The sequence below is a fragment of the Lycorma delicatula genome, chromosome 7 (assembly GCF_047948215.1).
Source record: "Lycorma delicatula isolate Av1 chromosome 7, ASM4794821v1, whole genome shotgun sequence".
NCBI lineage: Eukaryota > Metazoa > Arthropoda > Insecta > Hemiptera > Fulgoridae > Lycorma > Lycorma delicatula.
This window is the reverse complement of record NC_134461.1, coordinates 40,736,717-40,761,433: the sequence shown is the minus strand read 5'-3', so window position 1 is coordinate 40,761,433 and position 24,717 is coordinate 40,736,717. Positions and strand designations below refer to the sequence as shown.

General features: G+C 29.6%; 1 long non-coding RNA gene across 1 annotated transcript in view; it reads left to right on the top strand.

Annotated features, from left to right (window-relative positions):
- LOC142327407 (uncharacterized) overlaps positions 1-24,717 on the top strand; it is a 402,205-nt gene that overhangs the window by 146,038 nt on the left and 231,450 nt on the right. Inside the window, exon 2 of the long non-coding RNA XR_012756980.1 lies at positions 16,763-16,808. This is a non-coding gene — a long non-coding RNA (uncharacterized LOC142327407). The remainder of the gene's footprint in view (positions 1-16,762; positions 16,809-24,717) is intronic.

The window sequence follows — 24,717 nt, the reverse complement described above, 5'->3', positions numbered from 1 at the left end:
TTTTTAGAATTTAAAAAAAATAATATGTTTCTTGGTTGAAATGAAACGTATCTCTTAGATAGTTTTATAAGAAAGCTACCTATTCTAAATGGATACTATGATTCTACTTCTGAAAAATTGCAACATATCTTCGCGTTTCACATCCCCAGACCCCAAAACCACATTCAGTTCAAGGTTTATATATATATATATATTTCACTTTCTTGTGGATAATTTTTCGCCAATCACTTTCAAATTGATACATAAAATATAACAACCCAAAATCTCGGTCGAGTTTATTATTGGGCAAAATCGAACCATGAGGGTGGAAATGAGGAGGCTTTTTCGAAAAAAAAATATCGCTATATTTTTCTTATTAAGTAAAATATCGAATTCGTTTAAAGTTCCTGCTCTTCTTTGGATAAGTCCCTAAAACTTATCTCAGTAAAGTTTTTATATCACCAACCATTGGCCCAGCGGGTGGAAAAAATGGGGTTTCGAAGACAAAAAAAAAATCATACCTCCCTTAATAGGCTCAGTATCGAATCTGTTTAAAGTGGTCGTTCGTCCGCTAAACATAACTAAAACTTTTGTCTGGAGCAATTTTTGATATGACCAACCCTTACGGGAAGGGATGACCAAAATGTTGCTGGAATTGTAAGAAAATTGAGCTCTTCGTATGCTAAACATTTGAAACTTATTTTTACATGCAACAATAGTAAATTAAGAAAATCTTTTTTATCCCCTACTTAGCACCGGTGAAATCTACCTCCGAAAGGGATTTTATATTTTTCAAGCGAAAAATTCAAAATTGAATACTAAATTATAATGACTATTATACACTGATTTTCCTTAAAATGGCGCTTGAGTTTTTTTTTTTATGTCGTAAAATGCAATTTTTTCTTACATACTACAGATTAAATAAAAATAAAATTTTTTTTGTCTCGTTCATCGAATAGCTTTTTGTGATTAATTTGGTATCACGTTTCCTTAATCAGCTCTCAAATGATTTAATTGTAAATTAATATCAAATAAATCTGAATTATAATATTATTCTTTTTATTATTAAAAGTAAATAATTATTTTTATCATTAGTTTGATTACTGTAAATCATTTGGAAGATGTATTAATTTTTTTTTTTTATGAATTCACTACAGTTAGGTTGAAACATGTGCGTGGAAATGTGGAATGTGGGAATTTTTTAATCTGTTGAAAAATGCCATGCCTGGCATAAACGCATAAAAACAAATTATAAGATTTAAAAAAAAAGATGCGATGAAAGACCATATTAATTATTTATTTACAGTGTGAAATAACGCTAAAGGTAAATATATTAAATTTAAAAAATATTAATTCGCTTTTCAGATGGCGTTACTGAAATTTTTTGAGCATTTGTTTATGGTCACATTAAATAAACGGGATGCAAAAAGAAAAATCAGTGGTTTATTAAATTATTTTTTTAATATTTTCTAAAAATGCATCGAAAGTGTAGTATTGTTTCCGTAAAAGACATTTTTTTTATTATATTTCAAATAAATTAGCGGGAAAATTTTCAAACGGTTTGTTAATTTATTAAAAATGGCAATGGAATCATAAGCCTAAATATTATGTTGAATTATATAAATAGAGTTTTGTTAATTTTATAAACTTGGTTATCGTTTTTTTTTTTTTTAGGAATAAGTAATTATTTATAAAAGAATACAAATTAATTAATATAAACTCCTAGATAAATTGACATATTTAATTTTCTTAACATCGATTTACACGATTTACCCACTTACGGGCGCAGGTAAATGATATGATAGCCCATTTTTGTATCTCAAAATCTCGTTTTGACTTTTTGAGGGTGCCGCAATACATAACATTATACGTAGGCTTAATAAATATATAATAATGGCGACACGCTTACCGTTTTATTAATGCATTTATTTATTTTAATAAAATGCACCGGCACACATTATTAAAAACGCGATAGATTTTTTATTATTATATAAATTTTTAGCTTTAAGTTATATGGCGATGAAATTCTTTATCCCATTAATGGAATTCAGGTAGGAATTACCCGTCGTTTTATAATTTACATTACTTAAGGAAGTGGGTAGCATTATATTTGACCTTTTTTCTAACTTTATTAAACATTGTACTTTAATTACAACATAAATATCTACGCGTTTAAGTTTCTCTTTTATAAAAATAATTTAACTTTAGTATATAATTTAATATAATAGGTTAAAATCATAAAAATAATTTAATTTACGTATAACATAAATATGTACATAATAATATAACGCGTAAATTTAGAAAAATTATATAATAAATGACTTGATAAAACGACAATTTTCTGGTTTTTATAAGTAACATATTATCGCTTAATAATTATAATATCAAACACCGAAGTTTTAACCGTGACTATATATATAAAAAATAATTTAGTAATAAATTCAGCGTTACAATATATTTCTTATAATAATATTAATACTATTACGTATAGAACTGACATAATATTACGTTGTTAAAAATGCATAAATAAAATTATACTGTTTTATCAGTTTAAAAATTGTATTATTAATTAGAAAGTATAATATTATGTTTACGAAATGTAATAATAAATATGTTATCATCTGGCAAGTTTTATAAATTACCAGTTAATAACGTATAATGTGGTGTTTATATAAATATATATTTATTTATTTATTTATTATGTAACAGATAATAAACAGATTGTTTTAAAAGATCTTTTAAATCAGAAAGAGAAATTTCGCAAGGTAGGTAGTGAAAAAAGAATGAGGGTAAAATATTTGGATCAAACTGGTATACACAGCGTTTTATCGTGTTAGTAGCCGTTTGTTAGAGTAATTTATTTCGGCCGGGCGAACAAACAAGAAAGACCGACCAAGTCTTATGTTAGAGAGATAGATGAACGAAAAGACGTGTTAATAAAAAAAGAATAGTAATAATAATAATAAACAAAAAAAAAAGATGGTGCAATCTGTCAATATCGACCGGATCAGTAGGAGGTCAAACAACGTTAAGACACACCTGATTTATAAAACGGTCAGCTTTTAAATTAGTTGGGTATGGTCAGAACTTCATTCCATTTTATAATATCGGTGTACCGCTTTCGTTGTAACCATATATCGTAGCTGTTCAAAATATAATACGTTGTTATAATAATAATAATATTAAAATATGAAAGGATATATTATTAAATAAACGTCATAAAATGTCACCATCTATTATAGGTTAAAATAATTGATCATCAGGGGTATGCCGTATTAAAAAAATAATCGTAAATGAATAAATAAATATATTTTTTAAGTTCAGAATTTTACAACGTTATAATCTACGAATTAGTTCTTTTTTTATTTTAAACGGTGCTTACATTATAGGTACCGATATTTTATAATATACAATACATATATTCAGAACCGAGTGGGTGGCGTTCTCGAATTATTCCGGCTACAGATTTCTGTATTAAGTTTATTATATTACATGCTAATATTAAGACAAGAAAGCCGGTTTTATAGTTTACGTTCCATTATATTAAATGCAATACGAGTATAATAATTTTTTAACGTTTTAAAAAATAAATAAAATTTATTTCAAAAAAAAATAAACATAAGATTGTAGACGCGTACAAGTTCATTAAATTTGCATAATAAGTTAATAAGTAATTACTTATCTATATTTTTATTTTATTTTATTACTTAAAACAACAAGTTGTTACAAAATTACAATAATCGTAAACTGTTTATAATTCTTCTTTTGAGACGATCATTTTATTCCTACGTGTTTCTGTATTAATACATATTATTGCATTTTTAATATTATTACGACCCGGTATCAAATACTGAACAGTCTTAAAAAAAAAGATAATTAATTAAGGGAAATGTAAACGAAATTAATTGCTAGGTTTTTTAAGCATCCCCACTGCGGCTTCGCCCGTTCTGTATGGTACTTGCGTTTCCGTCGCGGTCAATTTTTTTATTTATATATTTTTTGTTTTTAGTCAAATAATCGGAGGCAGGTGAAGCCAGTCGCGTCGCACATACAATGATAGTGGCAGCGGTTATATTGGTTGACCCGCCGCGCCGCGCCGTACACCGTCGCACCTCTTAAAAAATTGAAATTAAGAAAACCCCGAAAATTTTTTTAGTTATTTATCTCAAGAGTATTTGCAAGCCCAAATCTATTGAATATCTCGTTTAGTATAGTCGGAAGTGGGGAAATTTTGCAATCATTGTTCAAAATATTTGTACCTTTCTTTATCTCTTTCAAGGTCGAATTTCAGAAAGTTTAAAATCGGTTTTTAGATATTCGCACGAAGATTATACATCAAAAATCTATTTGATATCTTCATTTGTTACCAAGAAATTAAAAAAATAGTCTAGTTTCACAAATCAATTTTAACTCTTTAAATTCGGTATTTCAAAAAATTCCTTTCTTAGTGTGCACTTATACCGTAAGAAGAACTTTTATACAAATTTTCATCAATTTACCTTCAATAGTTTGCTGGGAGTTCATTATAAATCACTCACGACGTGTTAGTATAAATATAAATTTATATATATATATATATAAATAAAATAACAGACTTCTCGCGGATTCGTCCGCGCTATATAGTTACTTGCGTTTCTCTTCTCAGTCAGGGAACCGAGACGATAAATGTTTTGATCTGGGGGTCCAGGGACAGAAGGCCCCTGGACCTCCCTGTTTTCATTAAACTCATGCTTGTGAGAGTAATAATAATAAATAAAATTAAAGCCTCTTCAATTTATAAAACTATCAGTGTGTAGTAATTTCTTTACAGTAACAGTTTTGTCTTTACAGTCCAACTTAACTTGGTGTGATGTAAGAAAGAGGGTTTTACCCACCGGGTTGGTCGAGTGGTTAACGAGTCTTCCCAAAATCAGCTGATTTGGAAGTCGAGAGTTACAGCGTTCAAGTCCTAGTAAAGCCAGTTATTTTTACACTGATTTGAATACTAGATCGTGGATACCGGTGTTATTTGGTGGTTGGGTTTCAATTAACCACACATCTCAGGAATGGTCGAGCTGAGAATGTACAAGACTACACTTCATTTACACTCATACATATCATCCTCATTCATCCTCTTAAGAATTATCTAAACGGTAGTTACCGGAGGCTAAACAGGAAATAGAAAGAATGAGGGTTTTACAATATTCTGCTTCCATTTTTAAAATTTTGTTTATTACGTACGACTAAAAATGTATTTTGTCAAGTTCTTATCGTTACCAGACAACACCACTAGGAAGTAACCGTACTTCGTTTCTCATTATTTTTTTAAATTACTTTTATGGGGTTTAGTCAAGTATCCGGAGGCAGATGCGCCCATTCGCGTCGTACTTAGTCTAACAGTGGCTGTATTGACTGAAACACCGCTGTACACCGTCGCATCCCTTTAAAAAAATCGAAATTAAAAAAAAACCGAAACTGATTTTTTTAGATTTTTACCTGTCGAGTATTTGCAAGCTCCAATGCCATTTAGTATAGTCGGAAATGGGGGAAATTTTCAATCGTTTTTCAAATATTTTTTTCCTTTTTTCACACCTTCAAGGTCGAATTTCGAGAAATCTAGAAAATGGTTTTTAGATACATGGAAATTACGCACACCAAAAATCATGTTGATATCTTCATTTTTTCCAGATAAATTAAAAAAAAAAAAAATTGTAAATTTATTTATTGTTATTCCATTTTGACCCTTTAAACTCGAAATTTCAAAAATCCTTTCTTAGTGTGTACTTACACTAAGAATTTGTATACAAATTTTTATCAGTTTATCTTCAGTAGTTTTTACTAGACGTTGATGAGTCAGTCACTCAGGACATGTTTTATATATACAGTCCAGTTGCTTAGAAATCAAACATATTCTATATTTAAAATATTTGGTAAAAAATATATAAAATATTATAATTCTATATATAAAATATTTGGTAAAAAATTACCAGTTGATGGTTAAAAAAATGTTCTATTATTATATAAAAAGGATTTGTCTAATCATAAGTTAACATCCGGCAAGGATTACCGTAACTCTTTAAATACTTGGTGGTAATTTACACATGCGCTTCGATAAATATATTTTGTCAGTTTTTTTCATCTATATCCAATTAATAGAATGTTGGTTAAGAATTTCGGTGTACATCTCATAATAAGTAACAAAAATTCCCTTTTTTAAAATGAAACTATGTAGACTTTTTTCTTACATTCGCTTCTTTTTTTTCTTCTTGCGAACCAATCGTGGTAGTTCTAAATTATTTTTCTTGAAAGCTAATGATTGAACAGAGTATCTACTACAAACTTTACATCCAATGTTTGAATTTAACAGAGTGTTCCGGATTGCTTATTATTTTCTATATATGTATCGTGTCTGGATCATAGTTTACAATTTGTAAACTTAAGGGAGATCTGTATTTAATTTTATTAGTTGTTTATTTTTTCAGTGTAAAGGTCAGCGGGTAGATAATAATGTTAAATATATCTAAAACTACATAAAAATATTTTTAAAAAGTGATCGATTTCAGATTTTTTGTTACTTCTAGGACTAATGGTTATGTATATCGTATATTTTCTCAACAAAAACGGTATATTATTTTCTTTAATATTGTTCATTATTATCATTCTTTAAAAGATCAAAAAAAAAAATTCATTACAGTTATGACTAGTTATTATATATATATATATATATATATATATATATATATATATATATAATATTGTACACATATATATTGTACACACACACACCGCATATATAAACAGCATAGTTTACAATTATTAAATACATATTAAAACTTATAAAAAGATTAGTTCACCATTACATTATCTGTTCCACCCTCTCTTACGGCTGCGGCTATGTATAATATCTGAATTACAAGAGGCTCTACTCAGCGTTCATTTTTCTAAGAGTGATAACGTTTACTTCATAGTTATGCGTGGAAGTTTTATTTCCGTGGTTTAATCGGTAATAAATTTGGCTCGATAAAAACGGTAGACGTACTTAATGCGAGACTTGTATTTACGTAGTACACCGGTCATGGGATGCTTATTATTCTTGAGAATAGTTGTGCTATTTTCAGGAATATCGTATTTCTGAAATGACGTCTTCTGTAACCGTTTAATTATGACATCTGATGGACTTGACATTTGTCTGTTAGTCCAACGGTTACAATATCGATCTTAATTATATTTCTATTTCTAGATTATGTTTAATTTTCTTTTACATTGGTTAAATTTTTAAAAAAATTGTTATTTTTTTGTATAACTTTGCATGTAACATTTTTTGTAAAATAGTTTTTAAGAATCGTGAAGTTTGGGGTAGTGGTCAGGCTATTTTCTTGAGAGGGAGTGATCTTATTTTTATAATATTTAAAATATAATTTAATAATTTATTTTTCTTTTGTTAATTACGACGGGGAGTATAATCCATTATTTATCATTTCATTTTTTTTTGTATTTTAAAATAAGTTTAAAAATCAAAATAACATGAATATTTTATGACTTTCCTGTAGAATAATTTTTAACCAAGAATTATGGTGGTTTAACCCTTTTTTTTCTTTATTCTATGTATCTATATAATTTAAATGTGTAGTTCAATTAGTAATGTAATAACTTTGAAAAAAGAAAATAAAAGATAACAGTTTTAATGCTTTGCAATATAAATGGATAGAAATTTATTTAATATTTATGCGTGCGAGTGTATGTCACACACATACGAATACACTTAGACAAATCTCAAATGATTTACGTATATAAAATGAGGTTCAATGAAATAATCTATTATTTTATTTTATTATAGTAATTAGGTAGTAACGCATTTATATAGATAGCTTACATCGTATCTATTTACGGTAGGAACAGGAATAATAATGAAAATTACAGCTGTTAAAAGGGAATTCGAAATAAATAGATTAAAGCGATTTTTAATCGTGTAAAATCTATTTAACATTATTTTAAAATTAACGATATATATTTCTTATGGAAATATATATATATAAATTAATGATATTTCCTAAGCAGTATAAAAAAAGGAACGGTTGAAATAACGTAGGGGGATGATAGGAAAACGAAATGCGTTGTTGCATATTAATGGAGACATTAAAGGAAATTTATTATGTTTATATGCATCCTACAATAACTGGAACGGATAGGATAGCACTTACATTAACTTTTTCCCATTTCTTTTACCGGTACGTGTAATTTCTAAACTAATGATCGATCTTATGAAATATGTATTACTATTACGCTAGTATTTGTAAGTGCTTTTATCTTCTCCGTACTTTGTGTTAACGTATTCATTTTATTCTTCGAAGAATACTCGCACACTAGATATGAAAACTATATTATAAAATTAATTTATTTACCGGTTAAATTTTTCAATTCTTTTAAATTCATTTTATTAAAACATGCAGGTAAAATTAGACATTTATTTAAATTGCAATACAGCAATATAAAGTATAGTGTAGGTAGTCCTCAATTATATACAACAATATATCGAATTTTGACGCAGACTAAGAAAAAAAAATCTCTAGAAAAATGATAAAACAATTTCATTCCTACAAGAATAAAATTAAACTTAAAATTTATATACTCGTATTGGAGCAGAAAACGTCAGGGTCGACTATCAAAATAAATACTAAATACTTTTTAGGAAGCTTGAATTGTTTCTTTACAAATATTACTTTTTTTGCTCGATGCCATCTGTAATTGTCTTTATTATGCATATAAAGGTCTTGGAGATATACATGCAGTACAAAATTTATTTCTCTGAAAATAATGATGTAACTTAGTACCCAGTCTTTGTTATGAATAAAAAAAAAAGTTATAGTTTACAAGGTCGAGAATCATCTATCATATCGATGTGCACCTATTCGTTTGACTCGATGTAGGCAGTAGATACCACTTTATTTCTTATTTTTGTTAGAGAGCTAAACATAGGATTATACTGAGTAACTTGTAACTGTTATCAGGTTCCTAAAACTTTTTATTGATTATTATATATAAAAATATATATATTTTTTATATTAAATATATAAATGAGAGGAAAATAGAAAAACAAAGAATAGAATGAAATATGGTGTAATAGAAGAACGGTGAAAATTAGAAGTCTATAAATTTCTTAGTGAAGAGGTCTTCAGACGAATACGAGAGAAGAGAAATCGTTGGTAAATTCTTGTAAAGAGACAAACTAAGCTAATGGGCCATGAATTAAGATATCCAGGTTTGGTTAATTTCGTGATAGAAAGACATGTAAATAGTAGAAACCGTTAAGGACGACAAAATTGGAACATATGAAACCAACGATTAGGACATAGGAAATATATATAAATATATATTGATGTTAAAAAATTAACATTTCACTGAAAGGAATGGTGAATTGAATCAAACCCGTCCGTCCACTGACTGATGAAATAACATATGTAAATAGTTTATTTTGTAATTACATTTTTTGTTTAGTAATACTGTAACAGGAAACCGTATAATATACATCTGGACTATTATTTTAAAACTTACTTGTTTGAATTTGAAAAAGACTAGTTTTTTGGCTTATAAACTTGCGTCTATTTTTTTTTTTAGGAGAGCAAGAACTACAACCCTGCTGCTTTATGAGCCTCAGTCCTTAATGTGTTAAAAAAGTTATTCCTTCTTAATTTTTATTTATTGTTTTTCTTTTTTTTCCTAATGTATAACAAGTAAAATTTGAATGTATAGATTTAAAAAAATACAATATTAGATGAGAATATTGTAACTCCTGATTCTGCATGAATGTTGTGTCTCAATTAAAGCTTATTAATTCTCATAAAAAGAATAACGTTTCGCCCGACAATTTATTCCAAAATTATAAACTCGGTTAACCGATTTAATATCACGTAAGGGCTCTGGTAAATGTTTTATCCTGTTAATAATAGAGAGGCCGTAATAGAAGACGTTCCGTCTGAGATAATGAGAACTATTATTATCGATGGACTATATCGATCAGTATTACCATCATGAAAGAGCGCAGGGTGCCTGCCGTCGATCATCTATCAGAAGACAAAGACTAGATGTTAATTATCGCAGTTATCTCGTGCTGAGAACGCTTTCACTCTCTTTGTGTCGTAGCCGTGCGCCAGCCGAACCGAGTAAGACAAGCGAAGCAGGCGTTGCTCCAGTTATGTTGTGAGGCCGCCCGGAGCGCGTTACGTTGTGCAATAATAGGCTCAGTCGACCACTTTGTCCCGGTATAAGCTATATGGCCTGTTTGCCGGACTGGCCGAGTCGGTTCGGCTGCTGCTGCTGCTGCTGTTATTACTCCATATGTGTATCTCACTAAAAGAAAAAAAAGAAAACGTCTAATCAAAGAAAGAGAGAGCTTTGTCAAACAGAACAACTAAACTTGAGTCGCGGTTTCAAAATGAGTCGTTCAGTAAAGATCTGAGGAACGATAAATCATCGTCCAACTTCTACTACTGGATTAAAACTAAGCAATCTTGTCTTAATACCGCGCGCGCGCACCCACCAACACTCACATAACTTGTATTTTATGCAGCCATGCATCAACAAAATATTTTTAACTTGACTTGTATGTCAGTTCGGGAATATTTTCCAACTGTGTGTTAATCCACCGTAAAGTTTAACGGAATTTCTTCATTATTTTTATTATTACTTTTATCATCACTAAAATATGTATATAAATAAAATATATTCATTTTCACTTACGAAATACATTAAGCTATTTATTTATTACGTAATTGTTTAAATTAAACCGAAACATTAATCATACTTAGAAAATCTTTATGAAGACATAAAATACACATTTATTACAAGATTTATATTCATTTATTTGCTTACTTTTAATGTTTTATTATCTCCGTATATTACTCCGTATAAACAGTTCCGGTATTTAAATTAAATTAGTCATTTTTTATTATTCATACATTGTTTAATTAAAAATTTTGCATTTAATATTTTAGTTTTACGTTTGCATTATTTTTACATTGCATCAGCCGTTCAACGTTTGTAATGTTTATTAGAAATCTGAGTCATTTATTTAAATGACAATAATAAGAATGTTATATTACTTACATCAATATAGATGTAATCTCGTAGTACATTTATTTGTTTTGGCTGTATGAAAAGCGAAGAAAATCCTCGAGAGAAAAAATTTCAGTATCTTTTCTGAAGTAGAACGTGTTTAAGAATTTTTTTTTTGCATCGTGACAATTTATATATTTTGTTTTATTAGTGGATTATTAATGAGGATTTTTATCAAAGTAAATGAGATAGTTTTCAGTTTCTGGTGTAGTTCGACTAATAAAGTATTGCGGCTCGACTACTTCGCGCTATGCAATTCTATTTTGTTGGCTCACTGCGTATCTTCATAATCGCGGTTCTGTTCAATCTATACTTTGGAATACAATTTTTTTTTTTAAATACAAGTTTTCAGTCCCTCTTAATTAGGAACTACTGCTATTTTGATTTATTTAAAAGAAATTCCTATAATTTTGTAGTCAAAATTTCTTTAAAATGATCAGTTTCCTTCCCACTCAACCCCCCCCCCCCCAAAAAAATATAGTAATTTCGGACTAACCGGAATCTCGCTTGGGTACACTTCAAAGAGAGAAAGCATTTGTGTGTGTATGTTTGTGAGCCCGCGCGCTTGCAGTTTTTCACATATATCAGTATTTTATTCAAAGTAAATTTCTTCTACAGTGATACACCATGTTTACTTCTAGTACGGATTGGAACGACCTCTTGTTAGTTTTCTTTAGGTACAACTTGATGACATATTCCGTTTGTTGCCTCCAACGTCATAAAAAAAAACCTCTTTCAATGGTAATTTTTAATTTTGGAAAGGGAGAATAATAGCCCGGGAAAAATCTGAAAATTAGGGTGGATGATGTGATTATTGCTTTTCCAGAACATCCAAATTAAAAAAAATCAAGTGATAGTTTCCACTTAAAAAACACATTCAGATAGTATTTGTACATTGGTCAGATCCGTTTTTACACTCTATTATAATAAATATTAAAATATTATATTATATATAATATTATATTATAATTATTATATTTAATAATTAACAAGTCAGTTATATGGGATGGTAGTCCAATGTATTCTATGACAGCAGAGGAGCCCCCTTTTTAGTTTTTAAATTATTTTTTCATTCACCTCTGTTGAATATGTTACTTCGGTTCCTAAATTGTTGGAAAATTTACTTTCTGAGACTAAAACATGAGACTCCGTTGACCACAGACTATGAAATTGAATCGAATTATACAATTCTCTCTATGTAACGCTCGTATACAAACTGACTTATCATAACATTAGTCAGCTAGTTGTAATCACAAGATACCAACCAACCTACTTGTGTGACGGAAGTCAGGTACCATTCTATCCAGTTGCTCGTCATAGCAGCGACACCACCGAGTGAGTGAAGCTATAAGAACCTGTTATTATACGAATTCTTATTTTATATGATAAAGATGATAGGCATCTTTACACTTCATCACACCTTTTCACCAGAGCAGTTTCATTTAAATAGTTTCCCAGGGTAATCCATCTAGTTGGTCTAGTGGTGAACTCGTCATCGCAAGTCAGCTGATTTCGAAGGCCGGAGTTCTAAGGTTCAAATCCTAATTAAGGCAGTTACTTTTATACGGATTTGAATACCGGTGTTCTTTGGTGTTTGGGTTTCAATTAACCACACATCTCAGGAATGGTCGACCTGAGACTGTACAAGACTAAACTTCATTTTCATTCATACATATCATCCTCATTCATCATCTGAAGTAATACCTTACGGTGGTTCTGGAGGCTAAAAAGAAAAGATTTCCGGAGCTCTCACGGAAGTGTTACAAACTATTAATGAGAAATTCACCTTTGAATTTGATAAGTTTTTCATTCGTCTTGGGCTAGTTTATTTTAAATTATATGATCTCTGGCAAAGGACAACGTTACTGAAATCTTTCTACATTCTGTTATTCAATTTTACAGATGTTTGTCGACGTTTGTAATACTGAAGACTTTTTGTTTTACCAGTCACAGCCTTCTGTTTAACGATAACAAGTTAAAGAGAAGATGTTTCAATAAAGAATGTGATAAATAAATATAAATTAAGTTCAAATAATTTTCTTCTCGTTTGTGAAAAGATTTGAACTCCAAACAGAGGAAGGAGGTCAAATGGATTAATAAAATTTTATTTATTTAATATTTAAATATAATTGTATTTATTAACAGTTATTTTCATATAACTTGAAAAACGTATACTCTTGAAATACTCTTGAATATAATACTCTTGTTTAGGAACCCCTTAACTCTTCGTTTTCTGTGGTAAGTATGGTATTGCTGATTTCGTGAATAACGTTATGTCTCGTGTTGTACCAAGACTTTTACAACCGTACGGTTTATGACAACTAACATAGATACAAGTCTATGTATTGTGCTGAACTTTTATCTCTCGTTTTTATGACCGAGATTTTATGAATAATAGTAGTGCTTTTGTATTGAAATTTGTTTCATTGGGATTTTTTTCATTTCTTTTTACAATGTTCTTGTATTGTAATTACATCATTTTTTACTAGCCGTTAGCATCCCGAAGACATAACTTAAATTAGTTATTAGAAATAAGAAGATATCACTCATTTTTGTTAATAGCTGTTTGTTCCTGTAGTTCAATGTTTCTCAATATTTTTAGCTGCACGACCCTCAGAAAGTAAAAAAAAAATATAATGAATATTTCACGACCCCGCCTCCAACCACAACCCAATGATACCTAGTTAAAATTATTTAGCTGCGTTGGTAGTGACGGATAACATGCTTGTATGAAGTGTCTAATACAAACATGAGCAATTTACAGGTTCCAACCTGATGTGTACGTCTTCTTTGTAATTTGGTCTGCTTGCATAATATTCGCTGGGAGAGCGTCATATTCGAACATGCATATGATACGTTTGAACATGTCGTGCTCTCAGAATTATTAAACAGGCGAAAGGGATCGCAGAAAGTCATTTTAGTTTCCAATGCGAAGCATGCGTCTGGCCCCTTATTTAAGTTTTTGAAAGGGTAGTTTTATTGAAAATAATAATAATTGAGGTTCGATTTTTTAGTGTGCTATCATTCTGAATGTGCCATTATCAATATCTTTACAGAATAATGAGTATATGCCGCTGTTGAGTTAGTTAGCTGGTGTATTTTCGCATTTAAAGACTTGAATGTAAATTTAAAACGACGTGAGAATAGCATTTTATTAATGACAAAAGTTCTAGCATTCATTAAGAAGTCTGGTATCTGGATTATTCGCTTTCAACGTTTGTTATGATTCCAGTCACTTCCAATTATATTGAAAAAGGTTTGGATGAAGAAGACCACCACTGTTTGGATAGCATGAAGATGGATTTGCGAGAGCTACAAATTCAATTGTCGAAGTATTTCCCGGAAGATAAAAATGATTTCTCGAAGTGATGGGTACTTTTTTCTTTCTTTTCCTGTTTAGCCTCCGGTAACTACCGTTTAGATAATTCTTCAGAGGATGAATGAGGATGATATGTATGAGTGTAAATGAAGTGTAGTCTTGTACATTCTCAGTTCGACCATTCCTGAGATGTGTGGTAAATTGAAACCCAACCACCAAAGAACACCGGTATCCACGATCTAGTATTCAAATCTATATAAAAGAAAAGCAACTGCCTTTACTAGGATTTGAACGTCGGAACTCTCGACTTCCAAATCAGGTGAATTGGGAAGACGCATTCACCAATAGACCAACCCGGTGGGTTGAAGAGGTGGGTATTTAATGAAACGTTGCAGCTGCTAATTTATCAGTTGAGATTCACGACCAGCTCAAAATATCTGCCGATTAAACGTTACAACTACGATTCACATCTGAAGATTTAGATACGTTCTGGCTTGCTCGTCGAAATTAATATGGACATTTAATAACAGAAGCATTTAACATATTAATCCCTTTTGCCACTGTGGAAAGGGTGTTTCATCTACGGTTGTCCTAAAAAATAAATATCGGAATCGTCTTTTATCGCTTGAAAAATAGTTTGCTTTTGCGTGTTTCTCACATAGATCCACGTACGGAAAAACTTTTATATGAAATTTAAAAAATACAGTAACCATCTCATTAATTTATTTTCTTTACACGTGTACTTACAAAAGTAAGTAAAATGTTTAAAATAATAGATTTTTTTTTGTCATAAAACGATTTCATTATTGTGAACGTGTTAAGTTGCCGGCTAATTTCGTGATCCCCCTCCTTTTATATCACCACGATCCACAGGTTAAGAAACGCTGCTGTGGTTCATTGTTATCGTTGTCTTGCAATGCCGGATTTTCGTTTGGCGTGAGAGCGATTTCTTGTTTTAGAGATTTTGCAATTAACCTAGAGCTTTCCTGACCTTCTGCAGACGGTCCAGTTAACTTAGTTTCTCAGAGCTGTTCGACGTAATAAATTCTCCAAGGTATTTAAAGCGAGGGACTTTATTTATTACTCCATATTTTGCGTTTAAATTTGGGATTTCTATTAGGGACCAGATAAATACTGTTTTTTCAAACGAAATTTGTAGCCCCACTTTTTCTGCACATTCTTTGAGTGTTTCTATTTGTTTTATCGCAGACTGTTCGTCTTCCGCAAGGATTGCCAAATCGTCTGCAAATGCCAGGTAAGGGATGCATACCCTTACCTGGTATTTGGTAAGGGTATGCATTACCCTTACCAAATATAAATCTGAGTTATCATATATCATATATCTGAGTTATCTATTTTACATTCTTCCTAAAAAAAGGAATGCATTACTTAAAATTGTTTTAATATACGGTTTTTTCGCCACTGTGAATGTAAGATGATTTATACTGGAAGGGCACAAATCAGGAAAACAACTGCGTACATAACGAAACGGAACGAAACGCAAAAGTGGCGGGAGTTTCACAAATTTCTTCCTTCGAATCGCAGAGCCTGGACAGTGTCCCTTGCTGCCGTATGATTCTGTTAATCGGGCGTGTTTCAAGTGTTTATTTTAATGTCGGGTCTAAGTTTAAAGTTTTGTTATAATTTTATGGACGGATTTGTGAATAGCGTTCCATATCCGTTTGGACCAGCGTTCTCAAACCCATTTCTGGGTCCGACCGCGGGAGATTCTTTCTTTTTCCTGTTTAGCCTCCGGTAACTACCGTTTAGATAATTCTTCAGAGGATGAATGAGGATGATATGTAATAAGTGTAAATGAAGTGTAGTCTTGTACATTCTCAGTTCGACCATTCCTGAGATGTGTGGTTAATTGAAACCCAACCACCAAAGAACACCGGTATCCACTATCTAGTATTCAAATCCATGCAAAAATAACTGGCTTTACTAGGACTTGAACGCTGTAACTCTCGACTTCCAAATCAGCTGATTTGGGAAGACGCGTTAACCACTAGACCAACCCGGTGAGTTCGACCGCGGGAGACTAGGCTTTTAAAACCTGTGCTCCCGACGTAATTCCCCTTCAAACCGTCCACTGAAGTCCTTTCGGTGCTAACGCTTAATAGGCTAGCAGGAATACGCCACAACGGGCTCGTAATTGTTTGGGTGAGCAATGGCGCCCCCTTCTCCGGAGGGAGTCGCAATTGCTGATACGTACATCAACTGAGATCTGTAGGCTATTAAAGGTTTTCCTTTCTAAAGTTGTCTCCTTTCATATCAAACTGTACACATGAGGGTCATATGTCAGTCACCAGTCCTTATATCTATATTTTTTATATCTATATACTAACAATTTCTTTTCGTTTTTTTTTTCAGGTATTACTAAATTGATATTACTAGACCCACTGGTCTACTACTATGCGTAAGTAATGTTTATCAAATTTTTGCGTTATTTATTAATAGTTTATAGTTATTTTTCTGTTTATGGTTTTTCTCGTAAATTCATTAGCTTTATCTCCCATTAACGTTTTGTTTTTTTGCGATTGTTATAAAAAAGTGGTGTAAAAATTCTTATTATGTATAACGTTCTCGATAACATATTTTTACTTACCTGATTTTACGGTAGGGAATTCATGTCTTGCCGGTTATCTTTATTTAAGTTCTATGTACAAAATAGCAATCTTGTTGAATTTTAAACATCAAAATCTTGATCCATTTCATTATTCGTACTCGAGGTTATGGATAAATTCTCAAGTTATAATTATTACCAAGAGTAGTTTGAATTTTCTTAGAAAAAACTTTTAGTGAGAATTTTTTTGTTTTGATCAGAATATTTGTGTCTACTTATGATCGCTTTAAACCTAAGAACCGCTCGAGCTATTCTAAACGATTGTGTTAGCAATGTACAAACATTTTTTTGAAATTTGAGTTTTGTTTTAGCCTTTCATTAGTTGACAGTGATTTTAAATCTCTTTTTAAAGTACGGAGACGTAATTTAATATACGTTCATTACGTATAAAACGTAATTTTTTGTGTAGTACTATTTTGAATTACTGACGAAATAGCGTTATGTAGTGACAGCCATGTAGTCCCGTAAGAAAAAATAGAAAAAATATTAAATCAAATTTTAGTTTTTAAAAAGAATGGGTGAAATGTTTCCCAGTTCTCAGGTATTAAGAAAAAAATTTATTGTACCGCAATTTTTGAACTTCGATGTAATTTTTACAATCTAGTGCTATCTAAAAATACTATTCATATAAAGTTAGATCTGTTAAATAAGATAATTTTTTTTAATTTCATTTTTTCTAAAACTAAAGCAAAGGAGTTTTCGTTCAGTTAGTTATTTATTTAAGTTACAATCAGCATCTGTTATACTCTTTCCACTGGATTACGCATGAACGTACATCAATTTTCTCAACATCTTCAAACGTAACCCCACTTTATATTAACTTCAGTGCATGAGTGCGTGGTTATCTTACCTTTTTTCGAAATTGCCCTTAATTTTCCCCTTCCCCAAAAATTGAAATATATTTTTATTTTTGCATATTTTATAATCGAAATTTTTTTTATGTCTTCCTAGGCATAGTTGCAGAACAAGGGATCACAAAAATTACTTTGTAGGTAATACTTTATGGGTGAAGGACCCGATCAAAGTTTAAAAATTTCGATTTTTTAATACGTTTTTGGTTTATTTAATTTTTAATAATAATAATATTACAATAAAATTTTATAATTCACCCCCACCGCCAAAAAAATAAATCTTACATATTTTTATTGGTTGTACATTTTTCAGTTGAATTTTTTTTAGTTTTTTCTATTTAACATACTAAAGTTGAAAACACAAAAAAAAAATTCTTGGTGGTGATTTTGGCGGTGGGGCAGCAGAATAAAATTCAGATTTTTTGAATTTTTTTAAACTCTTGTTAAGTTTAAACATATAATAATATTTTTATAATAAAATTTCATCATAAATTACCCTTACTCCATGACGGAAGTCTTAGGTTTTTCAAATATCATTACTTTTCCACTATATAAAAATAAATAACCAATGCCAGAAAAGCATTACAACTTTGTTGTTAGTTTTTTACTTAGATTATGATTTTTAAAATCATCGAAGCATTTCGATTTAATATTATTTAGATTTGTTTTTAGATTACACTTTAGTCTTCTTTTTTTTACCAGTTAAATGTTAAATTAATTTAAGCATCGAAAGTTATTTCTTTTACTTTTCTAAAAAGAAAAAAGCACAAAAATGTGTCGTTAGTTATTTTCCATGTCTCCGAACATCATTATTTTAAGAACATTAGAATAAATATTATATGTAAATATTCAAAGAATCCTAAAGAAAATTAAATTACACGTAACTATTTTCTATGTAAAATTAGATGTTTTAAGATTGATCAATGTTTTCCTGTTTTGAACGAGCCCATTTCTTTTTTGTGGTCGGTGCTTATCAATTGTTTTTTTGTTTTTTTTTTTAATTTTTAAATGTAAAATATTTGACGTTTAGTCAATTACATTTCATTATATGCGGTCTTATTAGGCTGTGTTATTTGTTAACTGGATGAGTACAAGAGACAAAGGAAATTGTGGTTGTTATTTACGGTTGTTTATGATCGGGAGGTATAGGGTGGAGAAACTTTGTGGCCAGAAGGGGGTTGTTTAGACATCTGCTCCTCAATTAACATACCGTATTTTTTATATATATATTTTTTTAAATTTTATTATTATTCTTTTTTAAAGTCGACTACCGTATGCCTCTTCAACCCCTTAATCATCAATTGCAAGAAGATACGCCTTCCTTATTATTACATTTTTTACATCTTTTTTTATTCGGTTCATCCATTCCAGTTAATTCAAGTTATAATCTTTTTTTTATTGCCATTTAAAACTGTCGGCGTTAACGAGGTATCCTTTTGTTTAATTTTATCGTTCTTCAAAAAATATAAGGTGTCAAACCTATTCGTTATTATGCTGTTACGTCAATTTATTTGTATATGTGTTTGTATATTTTTTATATAAGACCTTTATTTTTTCTTAATAACTAATGGTTTGCGTGTTTATTATTTTTCGAGTGGGCGCAGCGCTTTAGGGGCCGCCCTTCTGTGTTTGTAATACGTAGTATTTGGTGTCCGTACCTTCGACAAAAATATTGCGTCCGCCTAGCACACCGCTTGTCGATTTCACGAATGAATTTTGTTAGTCTAACCGGATAATTTTCTCCGATTGCACGACGACTTCTTATAAATTTAGTAGAGCAGGTGTAGTCAAACATACCAAAAAGAACAAAGGATGTATATATTCATGTACACCTATTTTACTCCTATACTTTATTCTCCGGTTATTCGACGTAGTGTTTCGTCGGTATTGTACAAATACAACCGTTACAAAAAAAAAAAAATTGCTTAAATTGCCCTTTAATTACCGTGGTTGGGTATCTTTTTCATTTTATCATAAACAGTTGTTCTTTTTCAACATTCATTTCATATTATATGACATTAATTGGAATTTTTATTCGTTTATTTTTTTCATAATTGTAAGTTTTGTTTCTAAAATTAAACTGGCAGTTAAACGTATCGGTATCAAGAGACTAAATATGTTGTCATTGTCGTAGATATATGGGAAATAAACATGTATAAATAAAAATATTTACCGTGCTTTTTTTTTTATTTAGAAAGTTTGTATCCTCTTTATATCTGTGTGATATATTTACACTTGAAATAGGAAAAAGTTTTTCTTTCTTTTTTATATTTCAATCGTTTTATTGGTTTCATATACTTATCCATTAATTTCTATTTCGTACCAGTATATTATCCTCAACATCATCCTAAATACTCGATTGCTTACGTTATATTGATTCTAAACTTTTTTTCTTCCTTTGCTATTTCTGTCCTCTATATTCCTTTTAAAACTGAATTCATTTACCTTGCGTTAAAATGTACTACTTATAACCTTTGTCCTTTTTTTAAAATTTTGATACAAACTTTTCTATTCTTTCCGTCTCTCCAATTTGTCTTAAGACCTCTTAATTTCCTATTCTATGATTTTTAATGCTCTCCTAAAACAAAAATTTAAAAGCGTCGGTCTTGAATGATATTGTTTTTATTGGAATCCATGTTTCGGTACCATATGATCTATCTAATTGTACTACCGAAATAATAAACTTTAGTTATTGATGTGTTGAACTCTTCTTATCTTAATAACTGTTTTTATTTCATTTTATTATTCTTACTCTTATTTTACATTTCTTCCCTTTTTTAGTTTAGGACAAAATGACAATTTAATCAGCGAATCGTAACAATTTTTTTTTTATTGATTTTTCTGTACACAAATTAAAAAAAATGGGATGGGGGTCATTATTATATCCTTTCCTTTTATACTGAATACTTAACTTTCCTAGTTTCTACTTTCGTTGTTACTACGTTACAAATTTTACTTCCTTGTACGAAGTAAAGGACATACGTACGTATCTCGCATAACTCAAAAACAATTAGCCGTAGGACACTGAAATTTTGGATTTAGGACTGTTGTAACATCTAGTTGTGCACCTCCCCTTTTGATTGCAATCGACTGAACTAAAAGTGTCCAAAAAAAGCTAAAAATTCCCAAAAATCCGATTTTGGACTTTTTCTTAACTGCAGTAATAATCCCTCATTGAGAGCTTTTCCACGATAAACAAGTTGTACTTATAAGTGGTATACATAAGTATAAGTAAGTATATAAGTGGTACTTATTTTCATTGGTCAAAAATCCGATTTTGGACTTTTTCTTAACTGCAGTAATAATCCCTCATTGAGAACTTTCCACGATAAACAAGTTGTACTTATAAGTGGTATACATAAGTATAAGTAAGTATATAAGTGGTACTTATTTTCATTGGTTCCAGAGTTATAGCCAAATGAAATATTTGAATCTTAAGGGAAGGCACATCGGTTCGAATTAGATATCATATCCTTTTTTTTAATTTAAATATATTGATTTATTAATAATTATTAAAACGTGATTGTAAATAAATTTTTACAATAAATAATAATTCAATAATAACATTAAAAAAATAAATATGAAAGAAAATCAGAAGTTATTAGTGAAGTAAAATTTTATGTTTTTTTTTTTTTTTTTGAAAATGTATATATGCAATTTAATAGGCATTATTACATATGTTTATATGAAATAAATTTGGTGAAACATCTGATTATTTAATATTAATTGAAAATTATGAATTTTCTAGTTTATTTCTGTTTAAGTTTATTTAATTGTTTTGGAATTTCTGTTTAATTTTATCTACATTAAAGTTAACTACAGAGTGACTGAAAAATAGACCCTCACAAGAACAACATATACACTAAGGCATACATGCCCGATCTTTAATAAATTGCAAAAACATCTTATCTTTTAATTCATTACTCCTCTGATATTGTCGGACAATATATTCTCCCTAAGTTGAAGTTGATCATCATTTCGTTTATTTGTTTTTTGTTGAGTTTGATATAATTCTTCTGATCTTAATTTGTGTGAGAAAATTTGAAAACTAGAAACACACGGTTTCTAGTTTTCAAATTTTCTCTCTCTTTATATTCATCATCCTCTCTTAATTATTTAATTCTTTCCTTGGTTTTAACTTTTTCTTATATATATTTATTATCTTCTCTTAATGCTTTAGTTCTTTCTTTGGTTTTTACATATCTTCCACTTTACATTTATCATCTTCTCTTAATTTTTTTTATTCTTAAAATTTTATTTTAAGAATAAAAAATTTTTTTCCTCTTCATATTCATCTTCTTATTTTTTTTTTTAGATATATTTCTTCACGTTATATTTCTTTTTCCTGTATAATTTTTTATTTTTCATTTTTGATTATCCACCAAATAATTCAATCATAAAAACTGAATATTTTACATCGTAAGGTTAAAATTTACATTTGTAACCAGTATACAGGAGTTCACTAAACGGAATAGTTTAATTATCATTAACTTTTATTTATACGACACACCAGAAATTTAAAGCTTTCGTTAATCAGCAACTCATGAAGATAGGAATAATACTGATCTAGTAATACGAGTAACAAAGGGAACTTTACTCTATCCTAATATTTCATGTAAGTTTGTTAAATTAATTGTATAAATATTTGATGTTAATAAAAAAAATATATTTCAGCAGTTGTGTTACTGTCCATTTTATTAAAGAATTGGAGGATTGTATCTCACTTTCAAATGAAATAAGTTCAAATGAGGTGCAGAAAAAATGTGTGTATGTAATTTAATAGACATACAAGGAAGTCATGTGCAGATTTTTTTCTTTATAGTTTGATCCTGTTTTTCTCCTTTTTTCGAAACCGATTTCTTCTTCATCAAAGACACTGCCTGATTCTCTCCCTATTCTTCTATATAGCAATATTTAATACAATTAGATAAATTTGGAGTATTTTTAAGAATAAAAATAATGTTTTTAATGATGTTTCTCTTTTCTCATAAATGTTGCGTACTAAGACGTAGAGCCTATTTAATCCAACTTCTCACAGATAGCGTAGTAATTCAGCCGATATATCAATTCCTTCAAATTTATTGTTGTTCATATCTCTCTGAACTCTGCAAATTCAGATCGTAGTGTAGTGATTTCCTTTGAAATCATCAGTTTCTTTTTCCTGCTTAAGCGCAGACTAATATGTATGAATTTCTGTCATCCTTTTAGCTCTCTCTTCTCTTCCTGATACCAGTTTTCCATCTGGACTTCTAATATTATTAAATTTAGAATAAATTTCATATAAATTGATAATAAGTTTTAGTTTGTTTTACGATACGCTACATCTATGTAATAATTTTTGTAAATATTTTCTCTTGTACATCATTACATTTTTCCTTCAATCAATCTCTTTTTTTACTCATATTCGTATATGTATAAACGAATGAAACGAACAACAATTGGAGTTAGAAATTATTTCATTTACATAGTTTTTTAATAAATCGGAAGAATAATATTTAAACGATTAAATATTGGTGATAGTTAAGGATTTTTTTTCTGATTCTAAACACTGATTTTTTTTAGAATTCGGAGTAGTGTTTACGTTGTCCATGAAATTCTTTTTCATTGATATATTATTAATAGTTGAATGTTTGATCTGATTGTGATAAATGTTTTGACTTTGGATGATAGTTGAAGATCAATGTTTTTTTGTGATCCTATTAAAAAAGCAGAATTTACTTTGTTGACACATTGTAAATTTAGTTCTGTAATTCAACCGAAATATATTGAGAAGTGTATGATCTCTAAAAATATTTTATAATCGAATACTGTTAGGAACTTTATAAAGGGTCGGATAAACGAACCGATTGTATTGTTTTCCCAAGTTCTTTGTTTATATAATTTTATTTATAATATTAAGCTTGTAAAAATTAAAAAATTCTGCGTTCTTCAATGTACGCGTAAATCAAATGATTAAATTCCTTACAATTTGGTTCTTATATTAAAAAAAGTTTGTTCTGACTGTATGACTGTTAACTCGTAGCTGATAGTATCTTCTTTTTAGATTTTTTGTTTAATTTGATTACACTTTAATTACATTTATTATTTATTTTTTGGAGCGATAGATTTATTTCGAATTAGAACTTTAAAAAAAAGATAATCGTGATTCTGTTTTACAATTCTTTTATTTTTTTTATAAGTTTTATCGATACGAATCAGCAGTTTGGAAATAAAGTGATTTTTAGAAAATTGTTCAGTTTATTTAGTTATTTTAATCGTCAGAATACGTCGGTTTTAACATTTATAGTCGCTTTAATATTGGAAGGACAGGTAGAAGGGAAAAATTGTGTAGGCAGGTCACGTTTGGAATATCTAAAACAAATCATTAGGGATGTAATATGTAAAACAAATCATTCGGTATAGGGGGTATAACGAAATGAAACGACTAGCACTAGATAAGGAATCTTGGAGAGCTGCATTAAACCAGTCAAATGGCTGAAGACAAAAAAAAACATTTATTATTCCTAAAAAATGTTAATATTCATTTCATTTTCAAAATATTGCTCTCCTCTAAACACATATCTTTAAAACGTTATCCATTTTCATCTGCAAGTCATGACAAGAGAATTTTTTTTATCTTTGAACGGTGATATATTTTCAATCTGAACTTACGTCAGTATTTGGTTTTTCGATTTCGTTGAAAAAATTATATTAGGATATTTAAGCTATAAACCTGAAATCTACAAAAAAAACCTTCCCGTTTTAATAAATATTTACTATAAAAACCGCGAAATTACCTTTGATATTCCAGTCACATGTCTTTTTCTAGAGCTTACATGTAGGAAAAGACTCCCTGGTTTTAACCGCAAAAA